Raw genomic sequence first — 12,086 nt, 5'->3', positions numbered from 1 at the left:
GCCACCTTAAAGGGGGAAGACAGAACAGAAGAAAAGCAAAGTCACCATAGAAAATGTTGCAAGATTCATTCTGTCTTCTTACTCTTCGGCCAGTTTCTCTCTAGGCCATTCTGTGCCTCAGCACCTCATCCTGAAGGAGGCAGTACTCAGGACCATCCAGCTCTGAGTCAAGCAAGTTCCCAGTTTTATGGTGACCTCCATAGGCCATCATTAGCTACAGCTGTGGGTAGTTCCACGTTTGGAGGGTGAGTCGGTGGAAGTGCTCGTGATTGATGACTTGTCCTAGCTAGGACTTGCTCCATTGCTCCTGGGCTTCTGTTTCCAATACTGGATTGCCACAACGCATTCCAGAAAAGCTCCTAAAACAAACCACTTTCTCAAAAGGCACAAATGTGGAACAGAACTCAGATCATACCCCTTTCTTCAATGTTGACAAAAGCAAGACAGAACCTTCATCAACGACACAGAGTTCACATCCAACGAAAAATTCACGCACTTACTAACCATTTTTAACCTAGGCATCTCAGAAACTTGACGGCGACTGCTCTCTTAGAAAACTCGCAACAGCTGATTTCAAAACGCAGAGTGAACGTTTATCTGGACCACTTTTTTTTTTTGACATAAAAATGCTTTTCGCAACTGCTGTCTTACACCACATACGGTACCCAATCCTCACAAACAGTTCTGCGTTTCAGCAAAGTTTATTTTATATAAAGTACAGTTCTCTGGAAAAAAAGAAACCAGTTTAAAGAACACCGAAACACCACTCAGAACACACCCCTTTCTTCCATATTGCAAAAGGCAATACAGAACGTTCATCAACAACGCAGAGCTTACAACTAAAGATGTTGCTCTGCACCCAATTCACGCTCAGAAAGGAGCATCATGACTCGTCATCGTGGGTGGGGAGACAAACACTTTCGAAACACATTTCCAAGCAAAGAACTATAGAAATGATCCCTGAAAATATAGTCTTGACGACTTATCGAAACTCAAACGGCATTCCATTCTGATGCGCCTCTCCTCTCAAACGGTTTTGCGTAGTTGAGTTCTGTGGGCTTTAAAGTTTGCGTGACATTTTAGCGCATACATCGGAGCCAAAAGCAGAAAGCACATCCACAATCCCCTAGAAGCCTACTAAGACATGATGAGGAATACAAACGACAATCTATAATGTCAAACTTTTTTGGAGCATTGCTTTGTAGTCCACCCGTTGAAGCTAAATGGCGAAAATCTTTTAGACGAAAAGTCAAACGCGCATTAACGAATCTTAATGTAGACTATTTCGAATTTTTGATGTGAGTTGCACACTTAGAAAAAGGGCTATGGCTGACCTCCAAATGCCAAATGAACCCGTGTCCGGCCCACTTTTTCCATAAAACCTGATTTTCGTATATATCTGCTGTCTTATCCAAGAGACAAGAATACCACATCGCTGCAAACATTTCTACTTTTGGATAATACACAGTGTTCGCTTTATACAAAAGGACGCTCTGACACGCGCCCCGAGATGTGGAGAGGTTTAAGCTGCCACAAAACGTGACCACAAGAGACGGGAGCCGGGTTAACACAAATGATCTCTTATTTAGCCAAGAACTTAGGAATTTAAACTGGAACTTAGGTTCTTCCTGGGCTGGGGTATCCATGGCGGCTCTGTTCCCCACATCTGTTTCAACGCTATAAGCCACCTTAAAGGGGGAAGACAGAACAGAAGAAAAGCAAAGTCACCATAGAAAATGTTGCAAGATTCATTCTGTCTTCTTACTCTTCGGCCAGTTTCTCTCTAGGCCATTCTGTGCCTCAGCACCTCATCCTGAAGGAGGCAGTACTCAGGACCATCCAGCTCTGAGTCAAGCAAGTTCCCAGTTTTATGGTGACCTCCATAGGCCATCATTAGCTACAGCTGTGGGTAGTTCCACGTTTGGAGGGTGAGTCGGTGGAAGTGCTCGTGATTGATGACTTGTCCTAGCTAGGACTTGCTCCATTGCTCCTGGGCTTCTGTTTCCAATACTGGATTGCCACAACGCATTCCAGAAAAGCTCCTAAAACAAACCACTTTCTCAAAAGGCACAAATGTGGAACAGAACTCAGATCATACCCCTTTCTTCAATGTTGACAAAAGCAAGACAGAACCTTCATCAACGACACAGAGTTCACATCCAACGAAAAATTCACGCACTTACTAACCATTTTTAACCTAGGCATCTCAGAAACTTGACGGCGACTGCTCTCTTAGAAAACTCGCAACAGCTGATTTCAAAACGCAGAGTGAACGTTTATCTGGACCACTTTTTTTTTTTTGACATAAAAATGCTTTTCGCAACTGCTGTCTTACACCACATACGGTACCCAATCCTCACAAACAGTTCTGCGTTTCAGCAAAGTTTATTTTATATAAAGTACAGTTCTCTGGAAAAAAAGAAACCAGTTTAAAGAACACCGAAACACCACTCAGAACACACCCCTTTCTTCCATATTGCAAAAGGCAATACAGAACGTTCATCAACAACGCAGAGCTTACAACTAAAGATGTTGCTCTGCACCCAATTCACGCTCAGAAAGGAGCATCATGACTCGTCATCGTGGGTGGGGAGACAAACACTTTCGAAACACATTTCCAAGCAAAGAACTATAGAAATGATCCCTGAAAATATAGTCTTGACGACTTATCGAAACTCAAACGGCATTCCATTCTGATGCGCCTCTCCTCTCAAACGGTTTTGCGTAGTTGAGTTCTGTGGGCTTTAAAGTTTGCGTGACATTTTAGCGCATACATCGGAGCCAAAAGCAGAAAGCACATCCACAATCCCCTAGAAGCCTACTAAGACATGATGAGGAATACAAACGACAATCTATAATGTCAAACTTTTTTGGAGCATTGCTTTGTAGTCCACCCGTTGAAGCTAAATGGCGAAAATCTTTTAGACGAAAAGTCAAACGCGCATTAACGAATCTTAATGTAGACTATTTCGAATTTTTGATGTGAGTTGCACACTTAGAAAAAGGGCTATGGCTGACCTCCAAATGCCAAATGAACCCGTGTCCGGCCCACTTTTTCCATAAAACCTGATTTTCGTATATATCTGCTGTCTTATCCAAGAGACAAGAATACCACATCGCTGCAAACATTTCTACTTTTGGATAATACACAGTGTTCGCTTTATACAAAAGGACGCTCTGACACGCGCCCCGAGATGTGGAGAGGTTTAAGCTGCCACAAAACGTGACCACAAGAGACGGGAGCCGGGTTAACACAAATGATCTCTTATTTAGCCAAGAACTTAGGAATTTAAACTGGAACTTAGGTTCTTCCTGGGCTGGGGTATCCATGGCGGCTCTGTTCCCCACATCTGTTTCAACGCTATAAGCCACCTTAAAGGGGGAAGACAGAACAGAAGAAAAGCAAAGTCACCATAGAAAATGTTGCAAGATTCATTCTGTCTTCTTACTCTTCGGCCAGTTTCTCTCTAGGCCATTCTGTGCCTCAGCACCTCATCCTGAAGGAGGCAGTACTCAGGACCATCCAGCTCTGAGTCAAGCAAGTTCCCAGTTTTATGGTGACCTCCATAGGCCATCATTAGCTACAGCTGTGGGTAGTTCCACGTTTGGAGGGTGAGTCGGTGGAAGTGCTCGTGATTGATGACTTGTCCTAGCTAGGACTTGCTCCATTGCTCCTGGGCTTCTGTTTCCAATACTGGATTGCCACAACGCATTCCAGAAAAGCTCCTAAAACAAACCACTTTCTCAAAAGGCACAAATGTGGAACAGAACTCAGATCATACCCCTTTCTTCAATGTTGACAAAAGCAAGACAGAACCTTCATCAACGACACAGAGTTCACATCCAACGAAAAATTCACGCACTTACTAACCATTTTTAACCTAGGCATCTCAGAAACTTGACGGCGACTGCTCTCTTAGAAAACTCGCAACAGCTGATTTCAAAACGCAGAGTGAACGTTTATCTGGACCACTTTTTTTTTTGACATAAAAATGCTTTTCGCAACTGCTGTCTTACACCACATACGGTACCCAATCCTCACAAACAGTTCTGCGTTTCAGCAAAGTTTATTTTATATAAAGTACAGTTCTCTGGAAAAAAAGAAACCAGTTTAAAGAACACCGAAACACCACTCAGAACACACCCCTTTCTTCCATATTGCAAAAGGCAATACAGAACGTTCATCAACAACGCAGAGCTTACAACTAAAGATGTTGCTCTGCACCCAATTCACGCTCAGAAAGGAGCATCATGACTCGTCATCGTGGGTGGGGAGACAAACACTTTCGAAACACATTTCCAAGCAAAGAACTATAGAAATGATCCCTGAAAATATAGTCTTGACGACTTATCGAAACTCAAACGGCATTCCATTCTGATGCGCCTCTCCTCTCAAACGGTTTTGCGTAGTTGAGTTCTGTGGGCTTTAAAGTTTGCGTGACATTTTAGCGCATACATCGGAGCCAAAAGCAGAAAGCACATCCACAATCCCCTAGAAGCCTACTAAGACATGATGAGGAATACAAACGACAATCTATAATGTCAAACTTTTTTGGAGCATTGCTTTGTAGTCCACCCGTTGAAGCTAAATGGCGAAAATCTTTTAGACGAAAAGTCAAACGCGCATTAACGAATCTTAATGTAGACTATTTCGAATTTTTGATGTGAGTTGCACACTTAGAAAAAGGGCTATGGCTGACCTCCAAATGCCAAATGAACCCGTGTCCGGCCCACTTTTTCCATAAAACCTGATTTTCGTATATATCTGCTGTCTTATCCAAGAGACAAGAATACCACATCGCTGCAAACATTTCTACTTTTGGATAATACACAGTGTTCGCTTTATACAAAAGGACGCTCTGACACGCGCCCCGAGATGTGGAGAGGTTTAAGCTGCCACAAAACGTGACCACAAGAGACGGGAGCCGGGTTAACACAAATGATCTCTTATTTAGCCAAGAACTTAGGAATTTAAACTGGAACTTAGGTTCTTCCTGGGCTGGGGTATCCATGGCGGCTCTGTTCCCCACATCTGTTTCAACGCTATAAGCCACCTTAAAGGGGGAAGACAGAACAGAAGAAAAGCAAAGTCACCATAGAAAATGTTGCAAGATTCATTCTGTCTTCTTACTCTTCGGCCAGTTTCTCTCTAGGCCATTCTGTGCCTCAGCACCTCATCCTGAAGGAGGCAGTACTCAGGACCATCCAGCTCTGAGTCAAGCAAGTTCCCAGTTTTATGGTGACCTCCATAGGCCATCATTAGCTACAGCTGTGGGTAGTTCCACGTTTGGAGGGTGAGTCGGTGGAAGTGCTCGTGATTGATGACTTGTCCTAGCTAGGACTTGCTCCATTGCTCCTGGGCTTCTGTTTCCAATACTGGATTGCCACAACGCATTCCAGAAAAGCTCCTAAAACAAACCACTTTCTCAAAAGGCACAAATGTGGAACAGAACTCAGATCATACCCCTTTCTTCAATGTTGACAAAAGCAAGACAGAACCTTCATCAACGACACAGAGTTCACATCCAACGAAAAATTCACGCACTTACTAACCATTTTTAACCTAGGCATCTCAGAAACTTGACGGCGACTGCTCTCTTAGAAAACTCGCAACAGCTGATTTCAAAACGCAGAGTGAACGTTTATCTGGACCACTTTTTTTTTTTTTGACATAAAAATGCTTTTCGCAACTGCTGTCTTACACCACATACGGTACCCAATCCTCACAAACAGTTCTGCGTTTCAGCAAAGTTTATTTTATATAAAGTACAGTTCTCTGGAAAAAAAGAAACCAGTTTAAAGAACACCGAAACACCACTCAGAACACACCCCTTTCTTCCATATTGCAAAAGGCAATACAGAACGTTCATCAACAACGCAGAGCTTACAACTAAAGATGTTGCTCTGCACCCAATTCACGCTCAGAAAGGAGCATCATGACTCGTCATCGTGGGTGGGGAGACAAACACTTTCGAAACACATTTCCAAGCAAAGAACTATAGAAATGATCCCTGAAAATATAGTCTTGACGACTTATCGAAACTCAAACGGCATTCCATTCTGATGCGCCTCTCCTCTCAAACGGTTTTGCGTAGTTGAGTTCTGTGGGCTTTAAAGTTTGCGTGACATTTTAGCGCATACATCGGAGCCAAAAGCAGAAAGCACATCCACAATCCCCTAGAAGCCTACTAAGACATGATGAGGAATACAAACGACAATCTATAATGTCAAACTTTTTTGGAGCATTGCTTTGTAGTCCACCCGTTGAAGCTAAATGGCGAAAATCTTTTAGACGAAAAGTCAAACGCGCATTAACGAATCTTAATGTAGACTATTTCGAATTTTTGATGTGAGTTGCACACTTAGAAAAAGGGCTATGGCTGACCTCCAAATGCCAAATGAACCCGTGTCCGGCCCACTTTTTCCATAAAACCTGATTTTCGTATATATCTGCTGTCTTATCCAAGAGACAAGAATACCACATCGCTGCAAACATTTCTACTTTTGGATAATACACAGTGTTCGCTTTATACAAAAGGACGCTCTGACACGCGCCCCGAGATGTGGAGAGGTTTAAGCTGCCACAAAACGTGACCACAAGAGACGGGAGCCGGGTTAACACAAATGATCTCTTATTTAGCCAAGAACTTAGGAATTTAAACTGGAACTTAGGTTCTTCCTGGGCTGGGGTATCCATGGCGGCTCTGTTCCCCACATCTGTTTCAACGCTATAAGCCACCTTAAAGGGGGAAGACAGAACAGAAGAAAAGCAAAGTCACCATAGAAAATGTTGCAAGATTCATTCTGTCTTCTTACTCTTCGGCCAGTTTCTCTCTAGGCCATTCTGTGCCTCAGCACCTCATCCTGAAGGAGGCAGTACTCAGGACCATCCAGCTCTGAGTCAAGCAAGTTCCCAGTTTTATGGTGACCTCCATAGGCCATCATTAGCTACAGCTGTGGGTAGTTCCACGTTTGGAGGGTGAGTCGGTGGAAGTGCTCGTGATTGATGACTTGTCCTAGCTAGGACTTGCTCCATTGCTCCTGGGCTTCTGTTTCCAATACTGGATTGCCACAACGCATTCCAGAAAAGCTCCTAAAACAAACCACTTTCTCAAAAGGCACAAATGTGGAACAGAACTCAGATCATACCCCTTTCTTCAATGTTGACAAAAGCAAGACAGAACCTTCATCAACGACACAGAGTTCACATCCAACGAAAAATTCACGCACTTACTAACCATTTTTAACCTAGGCATCTCAGAAACTTGACGGCGACTGCTCTCTTAGAAAACTCGCAACAGCTGATTTCAAAACGCAGAGTGAACGTTTATCTGGACCACTTTTTTTTTGACATAAAAATGCTTTTCGCAACTGCTGTCTTACACCACATACGGTACCCAATCCTCACAAACAGTTCTGCGTTTCAGCAAAGTTTATTTTATATAAAGTACAGTTCTCTGGAAAAAAAGAAACCAGTTTAAAGAACACCGAAACACCACTCAGAACACACCCCTTTCTTCCATATTGCAAAAGGCAATACAGAACGTTCATCAACAACGCAGAGCTTACAACTAAAGATGTTGCTCTGCACCCAATTCACGCTCAGAAAGGAGCATCATGACTCGTCATCGTGGGTGGGGAGACAAACACTTTCGAAACACATTTCCAAGCAAAGAACTATAGAAATGATCCCTGAAAATATAGTCTTGACGACTTATCGAAACTCAAACGGCATTCCATTCTGATGCGCCTCTCCTCTCAAACGGTTTTGCGTAGTTGAGTTCTGTGGGCTTTAAAGTTTGCGTGACATTTTAGCGCATACATCGGAGCCAAAAGCAGAAAGCACATCCACAATCCCCTAGAAGCCTACTAAGACATGATGAGGAATACAAACGACAATCTATAATGTCAAACTTTTTTGGAGCATTGCTTTGTAGTCCACCCGTTGAAGCTAAATGGCGAAAATCTTTTAGACGAAAAGTCAAACGCGCATTAACGAATCTTAATGTAGACTATTTCGAATTTTTGATGTGAGTTGCACACTTAGAAAAAGGGCTATGGCTGACCTCCAAATGCCAAATGAACCCGTGTCCGGCCCACTTTTTCCATAAAACCTGATTTTCGTATATATCTGCTGTCTTATCCAAGAGACAAGAATACCACATCGCTGCAAACATTTCTACTTTTGGATAATACACAGTGTTCGCTTTATACAAAAGGACGCTCTGACACGCGCCCCGAGATGTGGAGAGGTTTAAGCTGCCACAAAACGTGACCACAAGAGACGGGAGCCGGGTTAACACAAATGATCTCTTATTTAGCCAAGAACTTAGGAATTTAAACTGGAACTTAGGTTCTTCCTGGGCTGGGGTATCCATGGCGGCTCTGTTCCCCACATCTGTTTCAACGCTATAAGCCACCTTAAAGGGGGAAGACAGAACAGAAGAAAAGCAAAGTCACCATAGAAAATGTTGCAAGATTCATTCTGTCTTCTTACTCTTCGGCCAGTTTCTCTCTAGGCCATTCTGTGCCTCAGCACCTCATCCTGAAGGAGGCAGTACTCAGGACCATCCAGCTCTGAGTCAAGCAAGTTCCCAGTTTTATGGTGACCTCCATAGGCCATCATTAGCTACAGCTGTGGGTAGTTCCACGTTTGGAGGGTGAGTCGGTGGAAGTGCTCGTGATTGATGACTTGTCCTAGCTAGGACTTGCTCCATTGCTCCTGGGCTTCTGTTTCCAATACTGGATTGCCACAACGCATTCCAGAAAAGCTCCTAAAACAAACCACTTTCTCAAAAGGCACAAATGTGGAACAGAACTCAGATCATACCCCTTTCTTCAATGTTGACAAAAGCAAGACAGAACCTTCATCAACGACACAGAGTTCACATCCAACGAAAAATTCACGCACTTACTAACCATTTTTAACCTAGGCATCTCAGAAACTTGACGGCGACTGCTCTCTTAGAAAACTCGCAACAGCTGATTTCAAAACGCAGAGTGAACGTTTATCTGGACCACTTTTTTTTTTGACATAAAAATGCTTTTCGCAACTGCTGTCTTACACCACATACGGTACCCAATCCTCACAAACAGTTCTGCGTTTCAGCAAAGTTTATTTTATATAAAGTACAGTTCTCTGGAAAAAAAGAAACCAGTTTAAAGAACACCGAAACACCACTCAGAACACACCCCTTTCTTCCATATTGCAAAAGGCAATACAGAACGTTCATCAACAACGCAGAGCTTACAACTAAAGATGTTGCTCTGCACCCAATTCACGCTCAGAAAGGAGCATCATGACTCGTCATCGTGGGTGGGGAGACAAACACTTTCGAAACACATTTCCAAGCAAAGAACTATAGAAATGATCCCTGAAAATATAGTCTTGACGACTTATCGAAACTCAAACGGCATTCCATTCTGATGCGCCTCTCCTCTCAAACGGTTTTGCGTAGTTGAGTTCTGTGGGCTTTAAAGTTTGCGTGACATTTTAGCGCATACATCGGAGCCAAAAGCAGAAAGCACATCCACAATCCCCTAGAAGCCTACTAAGACATGATGAGGAATACAAACGACAATCTATAATGTCAAACTTTTTTGGAGCATTGCTTTGTAGTCCACCCGTTGAAGCTAAATGGCGAAAATCTTTTAGACGAAAAGTCAAACGCGCATTAACGAATCTTAATGTAGACTATTTCGAATTTTTGATGTGAGTTGCACACTTAGAAAAAGGGCTATGGCTGACCTCCAAATGCCAAATGAACCCGTGTCCGGCCCACTTTTTCCATAAAACCTGATTTTCGTATATATCTGCTGTCTTATCCAAGAGACAAGAATACCACATCGCTGCAAACATTTCTACTTTTGGATAATACACAGTGTTCGCTTTATACAAAAGGACGCTCTGACACGCGCCCCGAGATGTGGAGAGGTTTAAGCTGCCACAAAACGTGACCACAAGAGACGGGAGCCGGGTTAACACAAATGATCTCTTATTTAGCCAAGAACTTAGGAATTTAAACTGGAACTTAGGTTCTTCCTGGGCTGGGGTATCCATGGCGGCTCTGTTCCCCACATCTGTTTCAACGCTATAAGCCACCTTAAAGGGGGAAGACAGAACAGAAGAAAAGCAAAGTCACCATAGAAAATGTTGCAAGATTCATTCTGTCTTCTTACTCTTCGGCCAGTTTCTCTCTAGGCCATTCTGTGCCTCAGCACCTCATCCTGAAGGAGGCAGTACTCAGGACCATCCAGCTCTGAGTCAAGCAAGTTCCCAGTTTTATGGTGACCTCCATAGGCCATCATTAGCTACAGCTGTGGGTAGTTCCACGTTTGGAGGGTGAGTCGGTGGAAGTGCTCGTGATTGATGACTTGTCCTAGCTAGGACTTGCTCCATTGCTCCTGGGCTTCTGTTTCCAATACTGGATTGCCACAACGCATTCCAGAAAAGCTCCTAAAACAAACCACTTTCTCAAAAGGCACAAATGTGGAACAGAACTCAGATCATACCCCTTTCTTCAATGTTGACAAAAGCAAGACAGAACCTTCATCAACGACACAGAGTTCACATCCAACGAAAAATTCACGCACTTACTAACCATTTTTAACCTAGGCATCTCAGAAACTTGACGGCGACTGCTCTCTTAGAAAACTCGCAACAGCTGATTTCAAAACGCAGAGTGAACGTTTATCTGGACCACTTTTTTTTTTGACATAAAAATGCTTTTCGCAACTGCTGTCTTACACCACATACGGTACCCAATCCTCACAAACAGTTCTGCGTTTCAGCAAAGTTTATTTTATATAAAGTACAGTTCTCTGGAAAAAAAGAAACCAGTTTAAAGAACACCGAAACACCACTCAGAACACACCCCTTTCTTCCATATTGCAAAAGGCAATACAGAACGTTCATCAACAACGCAGAGCTTACAACTAAAGATGTTGCTCTGCACCCAATTCACGCTCAGAAAGGAGCATCATGACTCGTCATCGTGGGTGGGGAGACAAACACTTTCGAAACACATTTCCAAGCAAAGAACTATAGAAATGATCCCTGAAAATATAGTCTTGACGACTTATCGAAACTCAAACGGCATTCCATTCTGATGCGCCTCTCCTCTCAAACGGTTTTGCGTAGTTGAGTTCTGTGGGCTTTAAAGTTTGCGTGACATTTTAGCGCATACATCGGAGCCAAAAGCAGAAAGCACATCCACAATCCCCTAGAAGCCTACTAAGACATGATGAGGAATACAAACGACAATCTATAATGTCAAACTTTTTTGGAGCATTGCTTTGTAGTCCACCCGTTGAAGCTAAATGGCGAAAATCTTTTAGACGAAAAGTCAAACGCGCATTAACGAATCTTAATGTAGACTATTTCGAATTTTTGATGTGAGTTGCACACTTAGAAAAAGGGCTATGGCTGACCTCCAAATGCCAAATGAACCCGTGTCCGGCCCACTTTTTCCATAAAACCTGATTTTCGTATATATCTGCTGTCTTATCCAAGAGACAAGAATACCACATCGCTGCAAACATTTCTACTTTTGGATAATACACAGTGTTCGCTTTATACAAAAGGACGCTCTGACACGCGCCCCGAGATGTGGAGAGGTTTAAGCTGCCACAAAACGTGACCACAAGAGACGGGAGCCGGGTTAACACAAATGATCTCTTATTTAGCCAAGAACTTAGGAATTTAAACTGGAACTTAGGTTCTTCCTGGGCTGGGGTATCCATGGCGGCTCTGTTCCCCACATCTGTTTCAACGCTATAAGCCACCTTAAAGGGGGAAGACAGAACAGAAGAAAAGCAAAGTCACCATAGAAAATGTTGCAAGATTCATTCTGTCTTCTTACTCTTCGGCCAGTTTCTCTCTAGGCCATTCTGTGCCTCAGCACCTCATCCTGAAGGAGGCAGTACTCAGGACCATCCAGCTCTGAGTCAAGCAAGTTCCCAGTTTTATGGTGACCTCCATAGGCCATCATTAGCTACAGCTGTGGGTAGTTCCACGTTTGGAGGGTGAGTCGGTGGAAGTGCTCGTGATTGATGACTTGTCCTAGCTAGGACTTGCTCCATTGCTC

General features: G+C 43.3%; 7 non-coding genes across 7 annotated transcripts; all 7 read right to left on the bottom strand.

Moving 5' to 3' along the window:
• Window positions 1-762: 762 nt before the first annotated feature.
• LOC137019511 (small nucleolar RNA U3) lies at window positions 763-976 on the bottom strand. Its single transcript, XR_010895056.1, has one exon. It is a non-coding gene; the product is annotated as a small nucleolar RNA U3 (small nucleolar RNA).
• Window positions 977-2,446: 1,470 nt separating this feature from the next.
• On the bottom strand, window positions 2,447-2,660 carry LOC137019510 (small nucleolar RNA U3). The gene has a single exon (XR_010895055.1). It is a non-coding gene; the product is annotated as a small nucleolar RNA U3 (small nucleolar RNA).
• Window positions 2,661-4,128: 1,468 nt separating this feature from the next.
• LOC137019509 (small nucleolar RNA U3) lies at window positions 4,129-4,342 on the bottom strand. Its single transcript, XR_010895054.1, has one exon. It is a non-coding gene; the product is annotated as a small nucleolar RNA U3 (small nucleolar RNA).
• Window positions 4,343-5,813: 1,471 nt separating this feature from the next.
• LOC137019508 (small nucleolar RNA U3) lies at window positions 5,814-6,027 on the bottom strand. Its single transcript, XR_010895053.1, has one exon. It is a non-coding gene; the product is annotated as a small nucleolar RNA U3 (small nucleolar RNA).
• A 1,467-nt stretch (window positions 6,028-7,494) lies between these two features.
• On the bottom strand, window positions 7,495-7,708 carry LOC137019507 (small nucleolar RNA U3). The gene has a single exon (XR_010895052.1). It is a non-coding gene; the product is annotated as a small nucleolar RNA U3 (small nucleolar RNA).
• Window positions 7,709-9,176: 1,468 nt separating this feature from the next.
• On the bottom strand, window positions 9,177-9,390 carry LOC137019506 (small nucleolar RNA U3). The gene has a single exon (XR_010895051.1). It is a non-coding gene; the product is annotated as a small nucleolar RNA U3 (small nucleolar RNA).
• A 1,468-nt stretch (window positions 9,391-10,858) lies between these two features.
• LOC137019505 (small nucleolar RNA U3) lies at window positions 10,859-11,072 on the bottom strand. The gene has a single exon (XR_010895050.1). It is a non-coding gene; the product is annotated as a small nucleolar RNA U3 (small nucleolar RNA).
• Window positions 11,073-12,086: the final 1,014 nt, after the last annotated feature.

Source organism: Chanodichthys erythropterus, chromosome 4 (genome assembly GCF_024489055.1).
Source record: "Chanodichthys erythropterus isolate Z2021 chromosome 4, ASM2448905v1, whole genome shotgun sequence".
Classification (NCBI taxonomy): domain Eukaryota; kingdom Metazoa; phylum Chordata; class Actinopteri; order Cypriniformes; family Xenocyprididae; genus Chanodichthys; species Chanodichthys erythropterus.
The sequence above is the reverse complement of the archived record's forward strand: the minus strand, read 5'-3'. Positions and strand labels throughout refer to the sequence as shown.